The sequence below is a fragment of the Acartia tonsa genome, chromosome 15 (genome assembly GCF_053477335.1).
Source record: "Acartia tonsa isolate MP-2025a chromosome 15, ASM5347733v1, whole genome shotgun sequence".
NCBI lineage: Eukaryota > Metazoa > Arthropoda > Copepoda > Calanoida > Acartiidae > Acartia > Acartia tonsa.
In genome coordinates, this window is record NC_137274.1 from 4578353 (window position 1) to 4588205 (window position 9853).

Here is a 9853-nt window from a genome sequence, read left to right on the forward strand (position 1 = left end):
TGATGCCCGGGTAGCTCAGTCGGTAGAGCGTTAGGCTTTTAACCTAACGGTCCAGGGTTCGAGCCCCTGCTCGGGCGCTCTCATTTTTTGTTCAAGTCTCCAATCAGTGTGATATGTACGTAGAGACTAGAAAATAGCTGGTCAACAAGAATTCCTCGATAGTCTAGTGGTGAGGATCTCCGCCTGTCACGTGGAAGGCCCGGGTTCGATTCCCGGTCGGGGAGAGATAATTTTTCAACCTTGTGAAATTTCTTTTTTTTATCCATTAAATATTTCCGCCACTGCAAACTGTTCAATTTGGTAAAAGTATTAGCTGGCCCGTAGGGGGATCGAACCCGTGACCTTCGCGTTATTAGCACGACGCTCTAACCAACTGAGCTAACGGGCCTGATTGAGATGACATGTTTAAGTATTAGCACAATGCAAAAACTACATGCTTTTTTTCTTCTCTACTTGATTTTCTTTTACTTGCCTTCCATAATGTTTTCTGTCAACAAATGCTACTATTTTCTTTTCTCTTACCAAGTCCCATTAGCGCAGAGGATAGCGCGTTGGACTTCTAATCCAAAGGTCCTGGGTTCGATCCCCAGATGGGATGCTAACATTGCATTTTGGCTAACCTTTTTGGGTTATCAAAACATGGAATTTCCTAATCTGTGAACACTATGTTAGCAGTCAGGATGGCCGAGTGGTCTAAGGCGCCAGACTCAAGGACAACTTCCTTGCTCTCTGATAGAGAGTGGTTGTGAGAATTCTGGTCCTCGATGAGGGCGTGGGTTCGAATCCCACTTCTGACAAAACTTTTTTTTCAAAACACAACCAGGAGATGAAAAAGTGTTTGCCTGCCCCCGGTGAGGCTCGAACTCACGGCCTTCAGATTATGAGACTGACGCGCTGCCTACTGCGCTACGGAGGCTTGTTGGTAGTACAGGATTACTACACTTTTTGAATGTACAAAAATGTATTGCTAGGCAACTGAGATGAAAATGCGTCAGCCGGGAATCGAACCCGGGTCAACTGCTTGGAAGGCAGCTATGCTCACCACTATACCACTGACGCTTGTTTTACAATATTATTATGTACGCCAAAGTGAAAACCACAAATACATATTTGCCTAGTAACTAGCACACTTAAAGAAAAGCAGAAGGCAATAAAGCTGTTTACTCTATGTAACAAGTTTCCGTGGTGTAGCGGTTATCACATCTGCCTAACACGCAGAAGGTCTCCGGTTCGATCCCGGACGGAAACAGAATCCCACGTGGTCTAACGGCTAGGATATCTGGCTTTCACCCAGGAGGCCCGGGTTCAACTCCCGGCGTGGGAAATCTTTTGACACGATTGATGCAATATTGCGGTTTTTTTTTTTTTTTTTTTTTTTTTTTGTTGATGTCATGTGTCATGTCTGCTTTGTAAGTAATCTAGGCTAATCATTATCATAGACGAGGTGGCCGAGTGGTTAAGGCGTTGGACTGCTAATCCAATGGGCTCTGCCCGCGTGGGTTCGAATCCCATCTTCGTCGTGATAATTTTTTTTTTGTAGAGCTTGGCTTAATCAGTGCTTGTCAGTCGTGATTTCATGCGTTTTGCAATGAGTGCCGCCCTGTTGCATCCTGTCAGGTTGGCCGAGTGGTCTAAGGCGTGAGATTTAAGCTCTCATAATCGTAAGATTGCGTGGGTTCGAACCCCACACCTGACAAAGGTCTTATTTTAACACTATACCAGGAAGGCCATGTGAGTTGCAAGGTAACTTTCTGGTTTTGCAAAAAAAGTAAAAAAAAACACTAGATACTAACAAAATCTGACTTTCGCAGCCGGCAGGATTCGAACCTGCGCGGGGAAACCCCATTGGATTTCAAGTCCAACGCCTTAACCACTCGGCCACGACTGCTGGCTCTGGTTGACGGCCATCCATGAATACAGCATCACAGCTGGAAGCAATCGGCTAGTAAGTTGGTGAATTACAGCTTGCTACTGACAGTTAGCAGGGCACAAGCCAGGCTTGATGGTCTAGGCGGCATGATTCTCGCTTCGGGTGCGAGAGGTCCCGGGTTCAACTCCCGGTCAAGCCCATGGTTTTGCCCAATACTTTTGAAAATTGAAAAGAAAAAAAAAATTGGAGTCGTCGGGATTTGAACCCGAGACCTTCTAAATGCGAATCAGACGCTCTACCAGCTGAGCTACGACCCCTGGTCTTCGTCATAGGGGCCGGACGAAAGCAGCGCCTTTTTTCTATTGGTCGCTTGCATTGTATAGTGGATAGAAAAAAAGAAATAAAAAGACTTTCCTTTAGTTTCGCCTGAATTCAAAGTTGCAGCAATTCAAACATCTGACTCTGTGGCGCAACGGTAGCGCGTCTGACTCCAGATCAGAAGGCTGCGTGTTCAAATCACGTCAGGGTCAACAGAATTGTTTTTGCAATTTGTGTAACAAATGCTGATCTTTATAGACAACTAAATTCTAGTCTCAATTGTACTTGCTTCGGCAGTACATATACTAAAATTGGAACGATACAGAGAAGATTAGCATGGCCCCTGCGCAAGGATGACACGCAAAATCGTGAAGCGTTCCACATTTTTGTGTCCGCATAACCCCATACAAATATTTTCTCACTAAATTACTCATTTTGAACAAAAGACAACTTCAAAGAAATAACAAAAATCATTGACAATTGGAGATGCCGGGGATCGAACCCGGGGCCTCATACATGCAAAGCATGCGCTCTACCACTGAGCTACATCCCCCTGTTGATTGCGTTAGCTGACTAATACTCAACTGAATCCTTTAGCAATTTCAAAGTCTTTAACACAAGGTGCAAACCGGAATAGCTTAGGTTAGGTTAGGTTACGTTAGACTAGGTTAGGCTAGGTTTAAATTGTGCCACGTGAACATGCAAGCCTCTATAGCTCAGTGGCAGAGCACTGGTCTTGTAAACCAGGGGTCGAGAGTTCAATCCTCTCTGGAGGCAGTTAATTTTGTGAAATCACTCACTGGAAAAACAAATTTTTTTTAGGTGTTTGATGCTTTTACACAGTAAGGCTGAAAAAAAAAAACTTAAGAAACAATTTCTGTTATTCGCACAACTGTCAGCACAACAGGCAGTTTGGCCGAGTGGTCTAAGGCGCTGGTTTTAGGCACCAGTCCGCAAGGGCGTGGGTTCGAATCCCACAGCTGTCAAAAATTTATTTTAGTAAAAACTCGGTTATTATGAATTACAATTACAATTTAGTATCCTTCTGCCTTTCTAGATCAGATAAGATTCATCATTCTTGAGTGTACATACATAAACAATGAAATCAAAAGTTTCAAAGATTTTTACAAAACACATTCCATTGCTAAAAACGCGATCTTTGGTTTGTTTAAATGTCCATTTATTTAGCATTTTTCAAGAATGTCAAGCGTGGGAAAATTTTTAGAATGTGGGAACCATTTATTTTGAAATGTTCTATCAGTTTCAAACCTTTTTCATTCAATAGATCATACTGACTTTGGAAAAACTGTCAGACCGATTTTTGAAATTCAATCTGTGAAAAAAGATATTCAAGTTTTAATTTTTTGTTTTAAAAATTATTTTACATGTATTGACGCCATCTTGGATTATGATAATTTTTTTTTGTTAGAAGATTTTTTTCTAAAATATTTTTAAAAAATTAACTTTTTACAAAAAAAAAAATCTTTGAACTTAAATTGACCAATAATTCAAAGATTTTTTCTCTTTGATTTGGAAGATTTTTTATGATTTTTATTTTTAATGTCAAATAAAAACACAACAGTGAAAAAATGAAAATTAAATGAAAAAACGTTTTATGATTTTATTCAAGAAATTATTTCCTAACATCACCTTTTTGTTGCAATAGAATGTTATTTAAGCAAACAAAATTTAAATATCCATTTATGCTAAATTTTGTTTGCTTAAATAACTCATTGGAGGATTTTTCATGGCATAATTTAAATCACAAATCTTTATACATTTATATGGTTATTCAGTCAAATTTTATTGAATTTGTTATTAACTTGATAGATTTAAAACAGTAGTAAAAAGAAAATATCAATCTATCTATATTCTTTAACAAACTTTTTTCCTTGATTGATTGTTGGTTAGTAAAGCATAGTTACAAAAAAATTTTGAAATCGAACCACAGTACCTGTATTTGATATTATGAGGTACTGCTAGAGAATATTTTAGTATTTTGGTAAGATAAAATGCTTTGTTTAAGTAAAAAAAAATATTTTTGCTCTTTTCATGGAAGACCCTGCCAGGTTTAAGGGTTGAAAAAGTGCTTGCTCTAGGTGAGGCTCGAACTCACAACCCCGGCATAACTTGTTGTACTGTCTATAAGTACCGTGCGCTAACCGATTGCGCCACTAGAGCAGCTTGCTTTCACTCTTCATATTTGCTAGTAGACTGCCTTCAAGAAACCTTGGAAGCACTGCAACCAAAACAACTTTTGCTAAAAAGATAATGTTACCCACGGCGAGACTCGAACTCGCAATCTTCGGTTTAGGAGACCGACGCCTTATCCATTAGGCCACGCAGGCTTGGTGTCACCCTGGCTGAAAAGTAAAAACTTAAAAATATCCAATTCTCTATCTTTTTTTTATCTCCTTTTTTTTTTTGGATCGGGGATGTTGATATAATTACTTGGGGGTTCGACAAAATGTATTTTTCCGTTACCGGGAATCGAACCCGGGCCTGCTGGGTGAGAGCCAGCTATCCTAACCACTAGACCATAACGGAAGCTGGCGAAATCACACCCAAAATTAAATATGAAAAAAATTGCAATTCAAATGGTACATTGTGACAGAAATTGATGTGATAGTTGACTGGAACCGTGGCGAGGTTCTGTAATCCTGCTACTGGGAGGTCAGAGTTTGGGATGGTTTGAGGCAGGGAACGCCTGGTTACCATTGAAACACGTTGAATTGGCGTCCGCACTAAGCCTGGCATCAACATGGCCACTTAGGGGGAGCCCTAGGTGATCAGGTTGCTTAATGAGGGGCGGATTGGGCCAGAGGGGAAACCCAGCAGCCAAGAGTTTCCGTGTCGGTCAGTAGTCGGACCGCGCTAATGAGTGTTCGGTGGTAATTAGCCCTACCAACATAAGTAAACCAATCTTTTTTTTGTTTTTATATTTGAAGGCACCATAGAATAATATTAAAAATAATGTAATATTTTCATCTTGTATTAGCCTCCGTGGCGCAATCGGCTAGCGCGTTCGGCTGTTAACCGAAAGGTTGGTGGTTCGAGCCCACCCGGGGGCGACTTATTTTATAGCAATTTTCTTTAATAGCCAAACGAATCTTTAAAATTTTCGATCTCGGCAGGATTCGAACCTGCAATCTTCTGATCCGTAGTCAGACGCGTTATCCGTTGCGCCACGAGACCTAGCTTAGTGACGTGGCTTTGTAGTTGCACATTTTATGTCTGTTTCTTATGTATCTTGGCTTGGTTATTTAGTTGACAATGGTTCCTTAGTGTAGTGGTTATCACGTGTCCTTCACACGGACAAGGTCGCCGGTTCGATCCCGGCAGGAACCAATACATAAGGTTTTTTTCTTTTCTTTTTATACAAAATTAATTTTTTTTACCCTTTGGAGTTTAGATCTGCATCAAGGTCCTATGGTGTAATGGTTAGCACTCTGGACTCTGAATCCAGCGATCCGAGTTCAAATCTCGGTAGGACCTAAACTTTTTAGAGTCATGTAAAAGTGATCTTTTTTCCATATTGACCAAGATAAGCAACATTATTTTAACTAGCCGTGATAGCTCAGTTGGGAGAGCGTTAGACTGAAGATCTAAAGGTCCCCGGTTCGATCCCGGGTCGCGGCATTTTTGCAAATCTTTACCCTATGTATGTGTAGCCATGGATAGTAGTAATAAAAGGATCAAGGCACCACCGAGAGTCGAACTCGGGATCTCCTGTTTACGAGACAGGCGCTTTAACCAACTAAGCCATGGCGCCTGAATTACCCTATTGTCAGAATATCACGAAACAAATTCAAATATATTTTTAAAAACTGTTCCATGTAAAAAAAAATTCGCCCAACGTGGGGCTCGAACCCACGACCCTGAGATTAAGAGTCTCATGCTCTACCGACTGAGCTAGCCGGGCTATGTTGGCTGCCTGGGCTCTGCACTTTGTATGGTTGGTCTTTGCAATAGGTACACAAAAAGTAACTACACGAATATCATGAGAGCAAGCCAGCAACGTTGGTTCAGTGGTAGAATGCTCGCCTGCCACGCGGGCGGCCCGGGTTCGATTCCCGGACGTTGCAGCAATTATTTTCTACAGTATCACAACTTTTTTGAGGCAATTTTTTAAAAATGGATAAGCCTACGACACCAAGTATTCCCAGGCGGTCACCCATCCAAGTACTAACTTGGCCCAATGTTGCTTAACTTCAGTGATCGGACGAGAACTGGTGTTTTCAACATGGTATGGCCGTAGACATTAATTGTGTGGGGTTTAGTTAGGTTTGGGCTAGGATTGGTTGGGTCAAAATTCCAAAAAGATTGAGCCTACGACACCAAGTATTCCCAGGCGGTCACCCATCCAAGTACTAACTTGGCCCAATGTTGCTTAACTTCAGTGATCGGACGAGAACTGGTGCTTTCAACATGGTATGGCCGTAGACATTAATTGTGTGGGGTTTAGTTAGGTTTGGGCTAGGATTGTTTGGGTCAAAATTCCAAAAATGTTAAGTCTACGACACCAAGTATTCCCAGGCGGTCACCCATCCAAGTACTAACTTGGCCCAATGTTGCTTAACTTCAGTGATCGGACGAGAACTGGTGCTTTCAACATGGTATGGCCGTAGACATTTGGTAAGGCATTTTCACATTATAATGTGGATATTACCATACCATCCTTCTGTATGGTTTGTTTCGTTGCGACCAGTGCTAACTCTTGGTAATCTTGTTATAAGAAGTGACAGTTTGCATCTTGTATTTGTCTAAACTGACCAAGCTAAATTTGCTTGATTCACTTCACTAAGAGGTGTGTATAGATCCAGTGGTTGCAGTGTGAACTGTAATGCTATTTCTGTCAGAGCTGATGATAGCTCACTATCTGCAATAAGAATGCATAACCTGTAAAGTAGCAATCATGTATTTTATGTAGTCAATAATTTGGCCTCTAGGTGTCGCATTTGTTTCAATGGAAGACCTCCTACCGAAGGTTTCATCAACAAAGTATGTCACCAACTATTTGAAAAAGTATAAATATAGCATTTCTGAGGGGACACTTCAACTGAATCATGTTTTGTGTAAAGTCGTGGAGCTGGTCAGCAAAATATCTATAGTCTTTGTCACCCATACACTGAAATCGACTCTTTCCCTCATACTTACCTGGCGTGGAGGTTAACCATGATCACTAAGGTGGTTCCTCTAGGGTGAGGCTGTGCCATTGCACTCAGGCATGGCTGACCCCTACGATTACCCCAAATGTGGGTAACTCGAACGCACAATTTTTGGTAGTTGGGGACTGCGTTCGCGCATCCCCTAATAAATACAGAACAGACAACAGAATTAGAATGTTTAACTTAACCATCTAGTTCAAATTTTACACACCAGGAATTGCTAAAGTTTGTGTAGTTGGCCAGAAAAAGGCTTCTATCGAAGCCCAATTTAAAGTAAAGTTTTTGCTTTGAACTAGGCAGATTGACTATACTCTCTCTAACAATGATTAGGCAGCCTGCATGCCAATCTTTTGCCAGACAGTACAATAGTCAGGTTATGACTCTAAGGTAGTATACTGGAACTATTCTTCGGCATCGCTTCTCGGCCTTTTGGCTAAGATCAAAGTGTAGTATCTGTTCTTATCAGCTTAATATCTGATACGGGGACCATGTGTCCCCTTCGATATTAAACTCATTTTTGTTAGGGGATGAGGACTTGGAGCTTGCTCCAGCCTTATCACGGGTTGGCCTGGTATTGCAGTACCACCAGGATCGGCCCACTTGTCCCCACTTCTAAACTGGACCACTCAATACATTGTGTACAACCTGTATCAAGTTTGCACAAGTCAACAAGCATGCTGCCAAAAGCACAATGGCTCCACTTCCTTTATGTAGTTCAATGTTTTAATGCTAGGTGGTGCAAACCCCTAAAGTTGAATGTCATTTAATGGATAATTTTCTGCCTCAAGTTATTCTAGGGGCTTATGTTTTTTTGGTGAATAAGCTGAACTTTGACACAATCTCTACATGTCTTTGCTGACAACTACATTAGATTGGTCAATGGAACAAGCCTAACAGCTGCCAAGGATATGGAGCTATTTGTGTTGTTAGAGCATGTCCAGGATCTACCTACAGCACGAATAAATCTTTCGCCTTTTACTAAAGATTTCCGTGTAAGTGGATCATATTGGAGTTACATCCAATTTATCTGAAGGCTTTCCATGAGAGAGCCCATTTAAAGAAACATATTACAACAGGCATGTAGGGACAGGATGTCAGGATGTGTTTACCACAAAACCATTCATCTCCAACCAACCACTTCAAATTTGTGAAAATAAAACTGGCCAACCATGCTGACAAATAGCCTATGGTAGGAATGGCTAAAATTGCAGTTACCAATTGTCTAAACTGACCAAGCTATACTTGCTTGATTCACTTCACTAAGAGGTGTGTACAAGTGAACCAAGGATCACTCAGATATTGTCTTGCCGGGCTGAAGAAAGTCCTTACCTACTGCCAAAGTCTACTTACAGCAAGTCATATTAATCGTTCAGGTGTAAAGCTATATCAATCTGTATTTGGGTTATAAATTGACAGATTTCTGAATAAAGATTTTCAGCAAGGGGTTGGGTTATACGAATAGCCAAAGAGCATGCCAGCAACGTTGGTTCAGTGGTAGAATGCTCGCCTGCCACGCGGGCGGCCCGGGTTCGATTCCCGGACGTTGCAGCAATTATTTTCTACGTTAACACAACTTTTCTGTTTTCAGTGACAAGATAAAGATGTAGAGTTTACGACACCAAGTATTCCCAGGCGGTCACCCATCCAAGTACTAACTTGGCCCAATGTTGCTTAACTTCAGTGATCGGACGAGAACTGGTGCTTTCAACATGGTATGGCCGTAGACATAAAGTGACAACATGATTTTCAAACTTGTGTGAGGTTTAGTTAGGTTTGGGCTAGGATTGGTTGGGTCAAAATTCCAAAAAGATTGAGCCTACGACACCAAGTATTCCCAGGCGGTCACCCATCCAAGTACTAACTTGGCCCAATGTTGCTTAACTTCAGTGATCAGACGAGAACTGGTGCTTTCAACATGGTATGGCCATAGACATTTACTCTGAGGAAATGCTCTTCTAACTTCTGGTTTATTAAATAACATTCTAATGCAACAAAAAGGTTTAAAGTTTTACTGGTTTAAATTTTCAGACTTTTGTTTTTCTGTGTGTTTATTTTTTTGTTTGGTGCTTGTGTAGTAGGGGGAAAAATGATACATGGAGATGCGGGGTATCGATCTTCGTACCTCTCGCATGCTAAGCGAGCGCTCTACCATCTGAGCTACATCCCCTTGGGTTTCACCTTATGTTCTCAGTGATTAGAAATTTCTCTTGGACAAGAAAGAAAAAGAGACAAATTTGAAATATGGATAAAATGTTATAGCCTACGACACCAAGTATTCCCAGGCGGTCACCCATCCAAGTACTAACTTGGCCCAATGTTGCTTAACTGCAGTGATCGGACGAGAACTGGTGCTTTCAACATGGTATGGCCGTAGACATACATCAACGGAAATTGTCGCGTAAATTAAATGCAAAATGCATTACGAAGAGAAAATGTGGCGTGAAATGAATGCAAAACGCTCAACAGTACAGGAATCTACGGACAAGGAAGAAAAAGA

At 41.2% G+C, this 9853-nt stretch overlaps 40 non-coding genes across 40 annotated transcripts; 22 read left to right on the top strand and 18 right to left on the bottom strand.

Annotated features, from left to right (window-relative positions):
- The first annotated feature begins 4 nt into the window (after positions 1-4).
- TRNAK-UUU (transfer RNA lysine (anticodon UUU)) lies at positions 5-77 on the top strand. The gene has a single exon. It is a non-coding gene; the product is annotated as a tRNA-Lys (tRNA).
- A 75-nt stretch (positions 78-152) lies between these two features.
- TRNAD-GUC (transfer RNA aspartic acid (anticodon GUC)) lies at positions 153-224 on the top strand. Its single transcript has one exon. It is a non-coding gene; the product is annotated as a tRNA-Asp (tRNA).
- Positions 225-314: 90 nt separating this feature from the next.
- TRNAI-AAU (transfer RNA isoleucine (anticodon AAU)) lies at positions 315-388 on the bottom strand. Its single transcript has one exon. It is a non-coding gene; the product is annotated as a tRNA-Ile (tRNA).
- Positions 389-525: 137 nt separating this feature from the next.
- TRNAR-UCU (transfer RNA arginine (anticodon UCU)) lies at positions 526-598 on the top strand. Its single transcript has one exon. It is a non-coding gene; the product is annotated as a tRNA-Arg (tRNA).
- Positions 599-674: 76 nt separating this feature from the next.
- On the top strand, positions 675-797 carry TRNAL-CAA (transfer RNA leucine (anticodon CAA)). Its single transcript has 2 exons — positions 675-712; positions 753-797. It is a non-coding gene; the product is annotated as a tRNA-Leu (tRNA).
- A 46-nt stretch (positions 798-843) lies between these two features.
- TRNAM-CAU (transfer RNA methionine (anticodon CAU)) lies at positions 844-916 on the bottom strand. Its single transcript has one exon. It is a non-coding gene; the product is annotated as a tRNA-Met (tRNA).
- A 71-nt stretch (positions 917-987) lies between these two features.
- On the bottom strand, positions 988-1059 carry TRNAG-UCC (transfer RNA glycine (anticodon UCC)). Its single transcript has one exon. It is a non-coding gene; the product is annotated as a tRNA-Gly (tRNA).
- Positions 1060-1176: 117 nt separating this feature from the next.
- On the top strand, positions 1177-1249 carry TRNAV-AAC (transfer RNA valine (anticodon AAC)). The gene has a single exon. It is a non-coding gene; the product is annotated as a tRNA-Val (tRNA).
- Positions 1250-1252: 3 nt separating this feature from the next.
- Positions 1253-1324, top strand: TRNAE-UUC (transfer RNA glutamic acid (anticodon UUC)). The gene has a single exon. It is a non-coding gene; the product is annotated as a tRNA-Glu (tRNA).
- Positions 1325-1438: 114 nt separating this feature from the next.
- Positions 1439-1520, top strand: TRNAS-GCU (transfer RNA serine (anticodon GCU)). The gene has a single exon. It is a non-coding gene; the product is annotated as a tRNA-Ser (tRNA).
- A 92-nt stretch (positions 1521-1612) lies between these two features.
- On the top strand, positions 1613-1696 carry TRNAL-UAA (transfer RNA leucine (anticodon UAA)). The gene has a single exon. It is a non-coding gene; the product is annotated as a tRNA-Leu (tRNA).
- Positions 1697-1806: 110 nt separating this feature from the next.
- On the bottom strand, positions 1807-1888 carry TRNAS-UGA (transfer RNA serine (anticodon UGA)). The gene has a single exon. It is a non-coding gene; the product is annotated as a tRNA-Ser (tRNA).
- A 108-nt stretch (positions 1889-1996) lies between these two features.
- On the top strand, positions 1997-2069 carry TRNAP-CGG (transfer RNA proline (anticodon CGG)). The gene has a single exon. It is a non-coding gene; the product is annotated as a tRNA-Pro (tRNA).
- A 45-nt stretch (positions 2070-2114) lies between these two features.
- TRNAA-CGC (transfer RNA alanine (anticodon CGC)) lies at positions 2115-2187 on the bottom strand. Its single transcript has one exon. It is a non-coding gene; the product is annotated as a tRNA-Ala (tRNA).
- Positions 2188-2328: 141 nt separating this feature from the next.
- TRNAW-CCA (transfer RNA tryptophan (anticodon CCA)) lies at positions 2329-2400 on the top strand. The gene has a single exon. It is a non-coding gene; the product is annotated as a tRNA-Trp (tRNA).
- A 69-nt stretch (positions 2401-2469) lies between these two features.
- LOC145308185 (U6 spliceosomal RNA) lies at positions 2470-2576 on the top strand. Its single transcript, XR_013876028.1, has one exon. It is a non-coding gene; the product is annotated as a U6 spliceosomal RNA (small nuclear RNA).
- A 93-nt stretch (positions 2577-2669) lies between these two features.
- On the bottom strand, positions 2670-2741 carry TRNAA-UGC (transfer RNA alanine (anticodon UGC)). Its single transcript has one exon. It is a non-coding gene; the product is annotated as a tRNA-Ala (tRNA).
- A 152-nt stretch (positions 2742-2893) lies between these two features.
- On the top strand, positions 2894-2965 carry TRNAT-UGU (transfer RNA threonine (anticodon UGU)). The gene has a single exon. It is a non-coding gene; the product is annotated as a tRNA-Thr (tRNA).
- Positions 2966-3094: 129 nt separating this feature from the next.
- TRNAL-UAG (transfer RNA leucine (anticodon UAG)) lies at positions 3095-3174 on the top strand. The gene has a single exon. It is a non-coding gene; the product is annotated as a tRNA-Leu (tRNA).
- A 1105-nt stretch (positions 3175-4279) lies between these two features.
- Positions 4280-4369, bottom strand: TRNAI-UAU (transfer RNA isoleucine (anticodon UAU)). Its single transcript is given in 2 exon segments — positions 4280-4315; positions 4332-4369. It is a non-coding gene; the product is annotated as a tRNA-Ile (tRNA).
- Positions 4370-4463: 94 nt separating this feature from the next.
- Positions 4464-4536, bottom strand: TRNAR-CCU (transfer RNA arginine (anticodon CCU)). The gene has a single exon. It is a non-coding gene; the product is annotated as a tRNA-Arg (tRNA).
- Positions 4537-4663: 127 nt separating this feature from the next.
- Positions 4664-4735, bottom strand: TRNAE-CUC (transfer RNA glutamic acid (anticodon CUC)). The gene has a single exon. It is a non-coding gene; the product is annotated as a tRNA-Glu (tRNA).
- A 450-nt stretch (positions 4736-5185) lies between these two features.
- Positions 5186-5259, top strand: TRNAN-GUU (transfer RNA asparagine (anticodon GUU)). Its single transcript has one exon. It is a non-coding gene; the product is annotated as a tRNA-Asn (tRNA).
- A 51-nt stretch (positions 5260-5310) lies between these two features.
- On the bottom strand, positions 5311-5383 carry TRNAR-ACG (transfer RNA arginine (anticodon ACG)). Its single transcript has one exon. It is a non-coding gene; the product is annotated as a tRNA-Arg (tRNA).
- Positions 5384-5463: 80 nt separating this feature from the next.
- On the top strand, positions 5464-5536 carry TRNAV-CAC (transfer RNA valine (anticodon CAC)). Its single transcript has one exon. It is a non-coding gene; the product is annotated as a tRNA-Val (tRNA).
- Positions 5537-5611: 75 nt separating this feature from the next.
- Positions 5612-5683, top strand: TRNAQ-CUG (transfer RNA glutamine (anticodon CUG)). Its single transcript has one exon. It is a non-coding gene; the product is annotated as a tRNA-Gln (tRNA).
- A 71-nt stretch (positions 5684-5754) lies between these two features.
- Positions 5755-5827, top strand: TRNAF-GAA (transfer RNA phenylalanine (anticodon GAA)). The gene has a single exon. It is a non-coding gene; the product is annotated as a tRNA-Phe (tRNA).
- Positions 5828-5886: 59 nt separating this feature from the next.
- On the bottom strand, positions 5887-5960 carry TRNAT-CGU (transfer RNA threonine (anticodon CGU)). The gene has a single exon. It is a non-coding gene; the product is annotated as a tRNA-Thr (tRNA).
- Positions 5961-6037: 77 nt separating this feature from the next.
- On the bottom strand, positions 6038-6110 carry TRNAK-CUU (transfer RNA lysine (anticodon CUU)). The gene has a single exon. It is a non-coding gene; the product is annotated as a tRNA-Lys (tRNA).
- A 92-nt stretch (positions 6111-6202) lies between these two features.
- Positions 6203-6273, top strand: TRNAG-GCC (transfer RNA glycine (anticodon GCC)). Its single transcript has one exon. It is a non-coding gene; the product is annotated as a tRNA-Gly (tRNA).
- Positions 6274-6329: 56 nt separating this feature from the next.
- Positions 6330-6448, bottom strand: LOC145308221 (5S ribosomal RNA). The gene has a single exon (XR_013876064.1). It is a non-coding gene; the product is annotated as a 5S ribosomal RNA (ribosomal RNA).
- Positions 6449-6514: 66 nt separating this feature from the next.
- On the bottom strand, positions 6515-6633 carry LOC145308143 (5S ribosomal RNA). Its single transcript, XR_013875979.1, has one exon. It is a non-coding gene; the product is annotated as a 5S ribosomal RNA (ribosomal RNA).
- A 66-nt stretch (positions 6634-6699) lies between these two features.
- On the bottom strand, positions 6700-6818 carry LOC145308448 (5S ribosomal RNA). Its single transcript, XR_013876280.1, has one exon. It is a non-coding gene; the product is annotated as a 5S ribosomal RNA (ribosomal RNA).
- A 519-nt stretch (positions 6819-7337) lies between these two features.
- On the top strand, positions 7338-7502 carry LOC145307916 (U1 spliceosomal RNA). Its single transcript, XR_013875759.1, has one exon. It is a non-coding gene; the product is annotated as a U1 spliceosomal RNA (small nuclear RNA).
- A 267-nt stretch (positions 7503-7769) lies between these two features.
- Positions 7770-7961, top strand: LOC145308009 (U2 spliceosomal RNA). Its single transcript, XR_013875844.1, has one exon. It is a non-coding gene; the product is annotated as a U2 spliceosomal RNA (small nuclear RNA).
- A 329-nt stretch (positions 7962-8290) lies between these two features.
- LOC145308123 (U5 spliceosomal RNA) lies at positions 8291-8408 on the top strand. The gene has a single exon (XR_013875960.1). It is a non-coding gene; the product is annotated as a U5 spliceosomal RNA (small nuclear RNA).
- Positions 8409-8833: 425 nt separating this feature from the next.
- TRNAG-GCC (transfer RNA glycine (anticodon GCC)) lies at positions 8834-8904 on the top strand. Its single transcript has one exon. It is a non-coding gene; the product is annotated as a tRNA-Gly (tRNA).
- Positions 8905-8963: 59 nt separating this feature from the next.
- LOC145308517 (5S ribosomal RNA) lies at positions 8964-9082 on the bottom strand. Its single transcript, XR_013876344.1, has one exon. It is a non-coding gene; the product is annotated as a 5S ribosomal RNA (ribosomal RNA).
- An 87-nt stretch (positions 9083-9169) lies between these two features.
- On the bottom strand, positions 9170-9288 carry LOC145308476 (5S ribosomal RNA). The gene has a single exon (XR_013876305.1). It is a non-coding gene; the product is annotated as a 5S ribosomal RNA (ribosomal RNA).
- Positions 9289-9613: 325 nt separating this feature from the next.
- LOC145308432 (5S ribosomal RNA) lies at positions 9614-9732 on the bottom strand. Its single transcript, XR_013876264.1, has one exon. It is a non-coding gene; the product is annotated as a 5S ribosomal RNA (ribosomal RNA).
- Positions 9733-9853: the final 121 nt, after the last annotated feature.